This window comes from Aedes aegypti, chromosome 3 (assembly GCF_002204515.2).
Source record: "Aedes aegypti strain LVP_AGWG chromosome 3, AaegL5.0 Primary Assembly, whole genome shotgun sequence".
Classification (NCBI taxonomy): domain Eukaryota; kingdom Metazoa; phylum Arthropoda; class Insecta; order Diptera; family Culicidae; genus Aedes; species Aedes aegypti.
In genome coordinates, this window is record NC_035109.1 from 337,798,923 (window position 1) to 337,811,647 (window position 12,725).

The window sequence follows — 12,725 nt, forward strand, 5'->3', positions numbered from 1 at the left end:
CGTGTAGGATCATAACAGATTTATTACAAGAAACCAATATGTGATTTTTGGATGTTCCTGTCAATAAAATATGCACGGATAACAATCTGATCCCCACAGCATGATTTACAAATCATGAAATTCATAAATTGGTTAGGTCATAGTATCAGGATCACAAATCATGGTTCCTGGAGTCATAATCATGATTCCTCATAAGCGTAACATCCAGTGTGAAAACACCAAGCGGCGCACTTTGCTTCATCTCATTCGTATTGATCACTCCTAATTCAAGATGATGAAGCGGTTGAGTGGTAGATACGTGGCTTACAATCGGAAGGTTCTTGGCTCGAGTCTCAATGTATGCTATTTTTAACTTTTTTTTTTATTTTGTCGATCATAAACGGATGCGCGAGCATCAGCATTTTTGGCATTTGAATCATGATTCCGAGCAGTCAGCAACAAAAACCTAACGCGTGTGTTGCGTTACGGCAATCTGACTCATGATATCATGAGTCCAAATCATGGTGTATTTTCATAAGATAATAATCTTGTTTTTGAATACTGATTCCTACCCGTGTGTTGATTCTTTTGTAATTTTTCACAGGTTTTCGCAGGTTCTTTCATACAAGTTTTCCATGCCTGTATGGTCATTAGCAAATCCTTTCGATTTAATTCGTATTTATTTCTTGTTTGATTTGGGGGTATAATTACTCTTACAGCTAAATTGGTCGGCCAGGAGCCTTTCAATCTTGGTCGTTTTGATATAGTGTTATGGAATTTAAAATTGATTATTCTAATTTGACAATTTGGCTCTTTGGAGCCTAGGAGGGTGCGACTATAGCACGGAAGACCTGCTGGTCTGACGTGCGGCAACGAGCCCTGTACCTTTCGATAGACTCACTAAAGCGATCTTCGAGAGTTTGTTTCTCGGCCAGACGGTGGACCTCAGAATTTCGCATTCTCCTAGGGGCGTTCAGCGCTATTCTCAGAAACTTGTTCTGAACCTTCTGGAGTTTGAAATTGTGTGATTTAGCGCAGCTCTCCCAGACCGGCATGCCGTACTCGATGACGGGACGGATGATTTGTTTGTAAACAGCAAGCTTGTTCTTTTGGGACAGTGTCGACTTACGGTTTATGAGAGGATACAACATTCGCAGCATCGTGCTGCACCTCGTGACCGTTTTGTCGATTTGTTGTCGAAAGATCAGCTTGCTGTTCAGAGTCAAGCCTAGATAATCGGCCTCGTTGGACCATTCCACCGCTGTGCCGTTTAGTGTGATTTTGCAATCCGCAGCCGGAACAAGTCTGGGGGATTTGGAGTGGGGGAAGAGGATGACCTGGGTCTTCGCCGCGTTAATACATCTTCCAGCTGGTGAGGTATTCTGTAAGGACATCCAGGCCTCGTTGGAGTTTTGCCGTGAGCGCTCTGATCACCCTACCACTGTAGACGATGGAGGTGTCATCTGCGAACAGAGACAGGGCGCCGCCTCCTGGGAGTGCGAGCATATCGGAGGTGAACAGGCTGAATAGCAGGGGCCTGAGGATACTGCCCTGGGGGACGCCTGCGATGATGTCGTGCGCATCGGATGGGAAGTAGCTAAGCTGAAGGCACTGGTTGAAGATCACCGCGAGCTGATCGTAGAACTGGACACTAGAGTGGTTCAAAAAATCGTTTTTGCTCCACACCGCTCATTCGATTCTAGATCAAATCCTGTGTGTCCTCCCAAAATTTGAGCTCATTTGGATGAAAACTGAGACTGCACAAGCCCTTTGAATTTTATATGGGAATTACTATGGGAAAAGCAAGCAATTCATTCAATCGGTCATAGTGTTTGCCCATGTGCTCTTGGGGATTAGAACGATGTTGATACTGTGAGATACAATAATCAGCTACAACTTTGCCGAAGACCGTTTTCAAATCGGACGCCTCAGTAATTAGTTATTGATTTATATCCAGTCACAAATTCTTCAGCAGAGCTCATTTAATTTCTGAACAGGCAACATTGCTGCACCTGGCGCGAAAGATAGCACGCACAAATCATGGCTACTATGTTTTACTGCATATATCCAGTGATGCCTGCAGAATAGCCCAATAATTATAGCCAAAGTTTTACAAGTCATTCAAAAATCAATAACTAATTACTGGGGCGTCCGATTTAAAAATGGTCTTCGGCAAAGTTGTAGCTGATTATTGTATCTCACAGTATCAACTTAGTTCTAATCTCCAAGAGCACATGGGCAAACACTATGACCGATTGAATGAATTGCTTGCTTTTCCCATAGTAATTCCCATATAAACTTTAAAGGGCTTGTGCAGTCTCAGTTTTCATCCAAATGAGCTCAAATTTTGGGAGAACACTCAGAATTTGATCTAGAATCGAATGAGCGGTGTGGAGCAAAAACGATTTTTTGAACCACTCTACTGGACACTCATGTGCTTGAGTTCCAAGTTCATGATGTTATCGAAACCTGGGGCCTTCATGTTTTTGGAGTGTTTTTTAAATAGGTCGACAGTTCGTCAGCTGTGATCTCCAACTCCTCCGAGAAGTCGTTGGGAATCTGATGGTGGTTGTATGCATGCTAATTCACGGCAGCTTCATACGGACTGATGATATTGTGTCCGAGATTATGGGGTCTATTTTATAAGTCGAGTCGATCAAAATGACTCGACTGGAGTCACTCTATCACTCTATGTGACTGGATTAATATGGGAGTCGACGGGTGACATCTGAAATTTGCATGTTTGCTTTGATCGACAATGAACACAAACGAGTCACATGAATCTGCTCGATTTACAAAATAGGCCTCTAAAATCTGTGAGATTGTTCTAGAAAATTCGAAAAAATACCTAATTGTTTTGTCACATTGGCAATTGTAACCGCATAACAGTCACATTGAGATTATACATGAGCCTGATAAGGTAGTAGCAACGAAATTTCTATCAGAATTATTTTCAGACTATTCACCCAATAAGCGATATGAGTTGTAAACAATTTCAGCCTCAAAAAGGCTCTTTTGAATTCTTAATGATTTTTTGAAATTTTAGTTTCCTCCCATACTGCAGTAAAATGCAAACTTGGTATCCCATTTACTCAATGCCTACTTTTGTCGAATGTTACAAATATGCAGTTATGGGCAGTACGGGGCTATTGTTATCTTGTGGAACCAGCGGTGGAATTGGTCTAGGCTTGGTTTTTAAAACGTTCGTGAGCTTCCAGAACGGCTGAGCACAGTCTTGGAGAGCGCGGATCTTGTTTGCAAAATTTTGATTTCTGGAATCCAACATTTTGGCCTTGATAATTTTGTTCATCCGATTTACATCGGATTTAAGGGCAGGCAGCCCAGCTCGCTGGTACTGCCTGCGGATGGTGTTGCGAAGTATGATCAAATCTTTAGTAAGTTTATCGATTGGTATGTTGTTGCTGACTGGTTGCCGGCACGTGTTGTTCCCTGGCCTGGGAGATCGCTTCTTCGATGGCCTGTAGCTGCCGATCGACGTCATCGGTTGACTTGGGTAGCACCTCGTAGTCGACGAGGGTGTCGACACACTGCCGGAATCAATATCATTTGGTCCCAGTTGACGCGATGATAGTTGCGCCGAGTCTTGATATGTATGCCGGTTGACCGAGGACCCAACTTCCACCACCACCGGATAGTGGTCCGAGCTGAGTTCCTGGTAGACGACTGGATGGGAGATGCTTACCATGTTGGTGATAAACAGGTCGATGCTGGCGTGGGTTCCCGATCTGCTTAACTGGGTGGGAGTATCCGGGCCCAAGATGTTGAAGTGGCCCTCCTCCAAGCCTTGCTGCAGGATGACTCCGTTTCGATTTCTTCGAGGGTTCCCCCAGGCTTCGTGCTTCGCGTTGAGGTCGCCGGCGATGATGTACCGCTCGTGCCGCCGAAATAGCTTGGTGATGTCCTGTCGTAGGGCCGTTGCCGATCCGTCGTTGAGGTTCGCTTCCGTTCACGGGTAGAAATCAGAATCCAAAAACAAGATTATGACTCATGATATCATGATTCCAGCGTATTTTCGTCTTATGAAAATACACCATGATTTGGACTCATGATATCATGAGTCAGATTGCCGTAACGCAACACATGCGTTAGATTTTTGTAGCTGATTGCTCGGAATCATGATTCAAATTCCAAAAATGCTGAGTCGCGCATCCGTTTATGATCGACAAAATAAAAAAAAAAGTTAAAAATAGCATACATTGAAATTCGAGCCAAGAACCTTCCGATTGTGAGCCACGTACTCTACCACTCAACCGCATCGTCATCTTGAAATACAGTGGCCCAATTTCATATTCGTACAGGATACTGATTCCACATCAAGTTAGTAAAAAACTATTAAATGAAGTATTGAGCTACAAATACTTTATCCACATTGAAGGTAATAGGTGTCATCTATTGTTTGCGAATCACAAAATGTTTCCATTTACATTCATCTTTGGATTAATAGAAAAGTATTGAATTGATGTCTGAAATTCACCCAATTCCATATTCGTACACCTACCAAAATTCAAACGCACAACGTTCAAATCTAAATTTAGAAGCTCTATTTGATTACTGAAGTGCTTTGTTATGATGTTCAGAAGTAGTGAAATACATTTGGACAATTTATTAGTGGATATATATAAAATTTAGGTAAAATTATGAGAAATGCCAGTTTTCCAATGATTTTTGCTATAAAATCCAATAATTCGAACAATTACGTTTATTTTTGTCATTGGATCCAATCTATAGATTATACTCGTAAGCTCTGATAGAAATTTAGTTGAAATATATACACTTTACAGAAATCATAAACAGTTTTTATCTTTTTTGAGTTCAGAAAATTGTTGTGCCATAAGTTCAAAACTCTTCTAAAATGATATTTTTAATCAATGTAAACCAAATTTTCATTCTAAACAACAGGTAAATGTTAATTTCGAATTTGTCTGTAAAAATAATTTGAACTACGAACTTCGTTTTATAATTAAGTACCCTAAACTACGCTGTACATACCTCCACATAATTGATGTCATCGTAATATTTAATTATCTTTGAGATAATATTTAAATTATATTCAAAATAGCACCCTATTTTGCAATTTATTGATTTTATAAGAAAAATACAAAATAACTTGAATGAGCAGAAAGCATTGATACACTATTTAATAGAATATATCCTGTTGTTTTCATCATTTTAAAAACACGTTTGTGTTGCGGTTATGACAATAATATTTATTCTATAAATCTCTATAATCATGTTTGGTAGTAAAATGTAAATTAAAAATGATAATTACGCAATGTTTTGATAGGAACATTAACTATGGATTATGTATATACATTTAGGAGCCAAACATAAAGAAATTGACTAAAATTTTTGGTTTTGGATTTGTTATAAATTTTATATTACCTAAGATTCAAAAGTATAAGTTGTCGATATCCACTCTTAGCTACTCTAAAACTGATTATAATTTTTTGAAACTTGTGCAATATTCGCAATTATCATTCTTAAGGAAGTGATGATGAAAAAAATGCAATTTATTGTTCGACTTATCGAATATTTTAGCAAAAAACATGGGAAAACTGGTATTTTTCTTAAATTTACTTAAGTTTCAAATATATCCGTTTATAAATTTTCCAAATGTATTCTACTGCATCTGAACAACACAACGAAGAGCTTGAGTAGTCATCTAGTCCATTAAAAATTAGTTTTGAATGCTGTATATTTCTTTTTTGTTAGGTGTACGAATATGGAATTGGGTCAATTATAGACACAATCTCAATACTTTTCCATTATTCCAAAGATTTAAGCAAATGAATACAGTTTGTCATTGCCAAACAATAGATGACACCTATCACCTTCATTATTGGTAAAGTATATCGAAGTCCATGCACCATTTAATAGTTTTATACCAACTTGATATGAAAACAGTGCCCCGTACGAAAATGAAATTGAGCCACTGTAAGAGTGATCGATACGAATGAGATGAAGCAAAGTGCGCCGCTTGGTGTTCCCACACTGGATGTTACGCTTATGAGGAATCATGATTATGACTCCAGGAACCATGATTTGTGATCCTGATACTATGACCTAACCAATTTATGAATTTCATGATTTGTAAATCATGGTGTGGGGATCAGATTTTTGTCCGTGTTGGGTGCTGCATACTACTGCATACTACTGGGTGCTGCATGATGGTGATCGGGCCGTCCGAAGCTTGCACTTCTACTCCTACAGCCTCGATGAGCTTGACCTGCAGGTTCGACAGCAGGCGGCAGTTCACGTTGTGGCGCAAAGCGATGGCGACTCCCCCTCCTTCAAAGCCGGTGCGATCTAGCCGCACAAGTCGATGGTTTGGAATGGAGACGCTCAGCTCAGGCTTGAGGTGCGTCTCCGTGATGATGGCGATGTCGATGCTTTTCTCTTCTAGTAAGTCGACGAGCTCGATAGTTTTGTTCCGGAGGGAACAAGCGTTCCAGTTTGCGATCCTGGTGATGGCCTCACGGGCCATATTTGGAAAGGAAAGCAAATACCGTAAAACGCGGTAACTTTGATAGTTTTTTCTAAGAAAACTTGAATATTTATGCATGCTATTTCAAAGAATTGTAATTCATATTTTTAAAACATGTACTGGTATCCTAGCTATCGATTGCAGTTGATAGATTGCCGAAAGATTTATTCTGAATGGTTATATAATTTTTCATATAATCGAAAGTTGGTTTTCTGTTTTGGGGTAACTTTGATAATGAAGCATGAATCGAACAAAATTGAATGTATTACGGAACATTTGTAGGGCGTTACATACCTTTAGGCGTTTGACGCTATATGGAAATTTCTGACCTAGATTACAAAAATGGTCCCAGTTTGTAAAAATAGTGTTCGCTAAGAGTTTTGAGACCGAATTCATGTTCTACTATAACTAGGCTGTCAAGTATAAATGACGAATTCATTATGACTTTATCAAATAGTGATAGTAGAACAGATTGTTTGAGTGCGTTTCAAAATTCCTAAAATCTTATAAATTTTCCATATTTGCATATAAATCCTCAAATGTACTTGATTGCAACGAAAATAGCTTCAACATGAAGTGTCATACTAAAACTCTTTACTTTTGCATTCGTTTTGCTTAACAGATTAACAGAAACTTTGTTATTTCGTTTAGTATGTTGAGAGTCTCGCACTATCAAAGTTACCCGCATTATCAAAGTTACCCCGTTTTACGGTACCACCGAATTGGCGGCGTCGATCTGTTCCGAATTGGAACGGCAGGCTCGCAGCCGTTGGAACAAGTTCCTGGTGTATTCCAACATTTGCTCCGGCGTGTACAGAAAGCCGTCGTCGGTGGGAGGAGAAGTGCCGGTTCTTCATGTGGCTGTTCCTCGTCCCGTGACCGAACGCGAGGCAGTTGCCGCACTGCGTCACGTCTCGTTTCTTCGGTCCCATTCAACGACAATGTTGAAGAGCGCTCTCACCCTCGTCAGGCCCGCCATGGTGATGTAACCATTCTCCAGGTGGGCCAGGTACAGGTTGTCCCTGGACCTTCCTCTTTGCACTCGCCGGATGGGGAAAACCTTCATCGGCTTCAGTCCGGCCAACACCATCTCCTCGATGATAGCCTCCGGGATGTGCCCTCGAATGATGACCTTCACGACCTTACTGAACGGCTGTCCGAAACAGTATGATAGCAAATTCTTAAGCTATCAGTACACGCTTTGAAATATTGCAATGTGCAATGCAATGCAAATTTGCATGCAAATGCAATGTGCAAATATTTGGCTAGGCATAAATCAACACACAATCGTCGGTTTCAACTCTGACAAAATATTTGAGGTGTCAAATATTTGTTTCATTCAATCCAAGCCAAATATTTGTCATAGTGTACACTATGTACATACTGATAGCTATAGAGATTTTTGAAAAGCTGGGGAGAACTTTAAAATTAGAATCATATTTTTAGCTGCATACAAATTATAGATCTAAAATATCTAATTTCACACCATTTCAAAATTTTCATCTTAATGAAATACCCCAAAAGCTCCAAGCACAAAGTTACACTAAGCCTAATTTTAAAACTTGGTTTTCTTATATGTTTTCACTTCATTTGCCCTTCGTATCAGTATGAACATCCTAGATTATACTTTTAATCGTCGGAGCTTGATAACAATTCATTGAAGTTTGTTTTTCCTCCCTTATTAACACGGTGTTCATTTTACCACCTCCTACGTCAGTCTTAGTGGGCAGGTCACATTGTGCGGATATCAGAAGCATGAATTGCGAAAATAATGTTCAGCAGGGAATCCGGCAGAGGTAGGCGACTCCTTCGAAGGCCACGAATACGCTGGATATACACAGCGGAAGAGGACCAGGGAACCTTAAAGGTTTGGGGCAATTAAATCGAAGAAACACAAGTAACATTAGTAGCTGAGCAACGGCTTAGTCAGCTGAAATGAGTATATTTCAGCTGAATGAACTGCTATTCAGCTGAAAACGTTACTTGGGAAGAGCTGTTCAATACATCTGGTGAAGGCGTTACGCTACGTTGTAGTCATTAAGGTATCACTTTTTACCTGAAGTTACCGAAAAAATACCTTCAAGGATATTAATATAACTCATTCATATGTTTCATTAGAAATTATTTTAGAATATCAACTGTTATTATCTCAATTATTCACGTTAGAATTACTTCAAGGATTGCACTTAAAACATTCGCGATTCAGATTTCCATGAATATCTCTGAAATCTTATTCAAAGATTCTTACAGGAATTTTCCCTAGGATGCCTACCCTACATGTTTTTTCAGCAATCCTCACTAGAAATACTTTAAGGAGTTCGTTAAAAATGCTTTTAGAAATCAATCGAACGATTCCCCAAGGGATCTTTTAGGAATACCTTTAGGAGTTTGCTCAGAAAGTCTTCTTAAAAATCTTTGGAGGATCAGTTTTTGTAGGGGTTGTATTTATTCTGCATGTATGTTTCTTCTTCTTCTTCTTGGCATTACCTCCTCACTAGGATACCTTAGTGTTCAATGAACACTTCCAACACTTAACTGAGAGTATTCTTTACCAAAGTTGCCATTTTCGCATTCGTATATCGTGTGGCAAGTACGATGATACATTATGCCCAGGGAAGTCAAGGAATCATACCCAGACATCTTCAGCATGGCTTGAATGCTTCTGAGTTTTTAAAATTTAGTACTTCTTTGCAATTCAATAAAACATGGAATACCGTTTCTATGCCTCGGCTTCTTCTGCTTCATCTTCCTCTCCTAACAACACACCACCAATCGAACTCATTCATTAATAACATTTGTCCCTAATCAATAAAAAAATATAAAATTTTTACGAGCATCCATCCGATCGAACACGGCTGCAAACTGTCGCTCCTTTCTATGGGTAACGTGTCGCATCATTTCGCCATGGTGACACTGAATTCCGGATGGTTTGCTCCCTCGCCTGCCGTTGCCGTTCCCACACACAAAGTGCATTAATTCCAGTCTTCAACCCTCGCATTATAAATAAAAAAAACTCAGTCCATGCTCTTCCTCGATCCTTAAACTGCATCGAAATTAGAGACAAGGACAATCGCTAAGCAAAGGCAAGCGACATGGATACAGTATTGGACGTTACATTTGAAACTTTTTCGATTATCTAAGATATTAATGGACATATTTGAATGATATTTTCACAGATAAGCAAACATGACTTGAATTTTAATATACCTATACATTTGTGTTTTTTTCAGTCACTAGTTTGAAATTAAGTGAATTTTTTGACAAAAATAGAAACAATTTATCTGAAAATGCAAAATGCACTTAAACAATTTTGGAACAAACTTTACTATACTTCCACGCAAAATGCTTTTATAAAAAATTTAACAAATTTTGATATTTGTAGCAGATTTTAGTATAACTGAGACATCATTTTGTTCCAATTCACCGGTCTAGAACAACTGTGGAAATCTCGCACAAATCGATCCATAAATCATTCAGATCAAACTTTAAAATTGTGTATTGAAAATCTAAAAAGTTGCAAATGTATTGCCCACTACTGTATACGTATAAAACAAGCCAAGGGAAAGGCAACATCGAAACTCTCGTAATTAATTCCCCGATGAGTTCTCGTTCGAGGGCTGCCCGAAATCGCAAGAACAATAGATTTTTTCGATTTCGTCCCTCCACCGCTGCTGCTGCTGCTGTGAATGTGATGATCATTATGACTGATGGTTGGTTTTTGGGTAGCTCACTGCTGCTGCCGTTTCGAGCAGGACTTGTTTTGATGTTCGTTTCCTTTTTGCTTTCCATCCGGGATGTTTCAAGGTAATTGTCACCACAGTGGTTTTGGCTTATAATCAGGTTGTGTCGAATCAAAACCATATGGCATGTCAGCTATAGGTAAAACTACCATCGAGTCTAGGACTAGGACCGAATAAGAAGCGTAAAAGGATACACCTTTGTCTTCGGATGCGTTGTTTCCACGGTTACCTCATTGCAAACGATGAAAAGGTGTTGGAAGAGAGTGATGGGTCATAAAAGCAGATGGAAATTTTAACAGTAATGCAAGAGGTTCCATCTTCGCTAGTCATTCAAGTCTTTTTATTGAAGGAGAACGCGGAATAAATCGCATGTATTGAGTTTAGTGATTGCAAATATTATTGACTTTTTTCTTCTCACATTTGACGAACGAATTTGAGTTTATCTGATCTGATACTTCATAAAAGCTATGGAAAATTCAAATTTAAAAATTTAAAATTATGTTGCAAAACTTTTTTTCTGGGATGCTCTTCTAGGTCTAGGGTAAACAACTTCCTATTATATTAAAGTATGGCCATTGTCCATGCAGTCTCATTGAATCGAGAGAACATCATGTATAACATTTCAAATGCATAAAAGTAATCAAGATATTGCAGAACCTCCTACGGTAAAGTTGTAGCTGACGAATGTATCCAACAGTATCAACGTAGCTCTAACTCTCAAGAGCACATGGAGAAACACTATGATCGATTGAATGAATCGCTTGCATTTTTCATATTAATTCCCATGAAAACTTTGAAGGGCTTGTTCAGTCTCAGTTTTCATCATGAGCTCAAATTTTTGGGAGGACACTCAGAATATGATCTAGAATCGAATGAGGGGTGTGGAGCAAAAACAATTTTTTGAACCACCCTAATCTCCATGCATTTCCACAAACATTACTGATTGAATTAAAGCTTACAATATGAAATCCGGGAACAATACCTTGAACATAACTCTTGAAACAGTCTGATGTAGATCCTGATAGGATTTAAATAAGACTTCTCAAAATATTTTGATGAACAGATTTTAATGAGAACCATGAGAGGATTCTAATGAGAATCCTGACAGGATCCATATGAGAATCCTGAGAGGATCCAAATGAGAACCATGAAAGGATTCAGATGAGAATCCCGACAGGATTCAGATGATAATCCTGGAAAAAAATAGATGAGAGGATTCTGATGAGAACCCTGACCATGAGAATCCTAATGAATCCTAAAAGATGAGAGTCTTGAGAGGATTAAGATGGTAGTACTGAGATGATTTTACGACATTTCCCAGAAACCCATTCCCCAGAATAGGACGTTCCCCAGCAAACCATTCCCCATAATAGGACATTCTCCAGAAAAAGAAATAAAAGATTTTTGGGCTGTTAAAATCCAGGTAAATGGTAAATAGTTAATAGTAAACACAATTAACTGGAAGATTTATGGATAACCAAATTTTAGTTTTCATGGGTAAACCATTTTTGTTTTTTTTGCGACAACACTTTCTGTTTATTGCAGTCTTTTATTTATTAAATAGAGTATCTTTAAATCAATAAATTAAGAAAGTCATCAAATTCAGCGCCACCAATGGTCAGAAATGTAATTAGAACCTTTTGATCAATTTTTATATATTTGGATGACGTTCTTCATACAAACTTCATGCTCGCTTAACCCCTCCTTAGAGTTTATGGACGCTGCTCAAATTTTCACAGCAGTAGTTTGGTGTGAAATGAATTATCAATGACAAGGCAAATTTTCTTGTGTATATATATATATGAAGAACTGCCAATGTTCAAAAGAAGGGAGATTATGTTATGAAAGCAAAAAAAAAAAAAACAAATTCCATCAATATATTTTGTGAATATAAAGAATATTACGCTAATACAAATCGCGTTTCGAAAATACAATTAGAAAGAACAGTCTATTTTAAAAGAAGGAATCTTGGATTATTAAAACAAAACAAAGAAATTTTTCGAAGTGCTCTGGTCAAGTTTGATTATAAAACTTAGTATGACATATGTAAGAGCAGCTTCAAATCCCCCAATACTCCGTTTTCCCGAACAGCCCAGTGTCCCGAAAAGTTTTCTGCTCTCATAATTGTCGTAACTGTTGGTGTTTCAATGTGGTGAACGAACTGGTCATTTGATATGCACCCTTCTACACTTGATTGGCGATTCTTCCTAGTTTCACCGTCCTCGGTATTTTTGGTAAGATGTGTTTTGTCTAAAATTACCTTATAATCTATTAAATCTTCTTCGCTTGATTGCTTATCATTCTTGCTAGTTCAGCACCTAGTATCTGACGTCGCTTTTCGAGGAAACGGGTTATTCGGGTAAATGGCTTTTGGTGAAATGGGTCATTCGGAGAGCTGGCATTCGGGGAATTGACTTTCTGGGAAAAGTTACACGATCATGGTAAACAGCTTTTAAACAGAATTCTGGCCATGAATCACGTAGTCATTTATTTTGGATTTC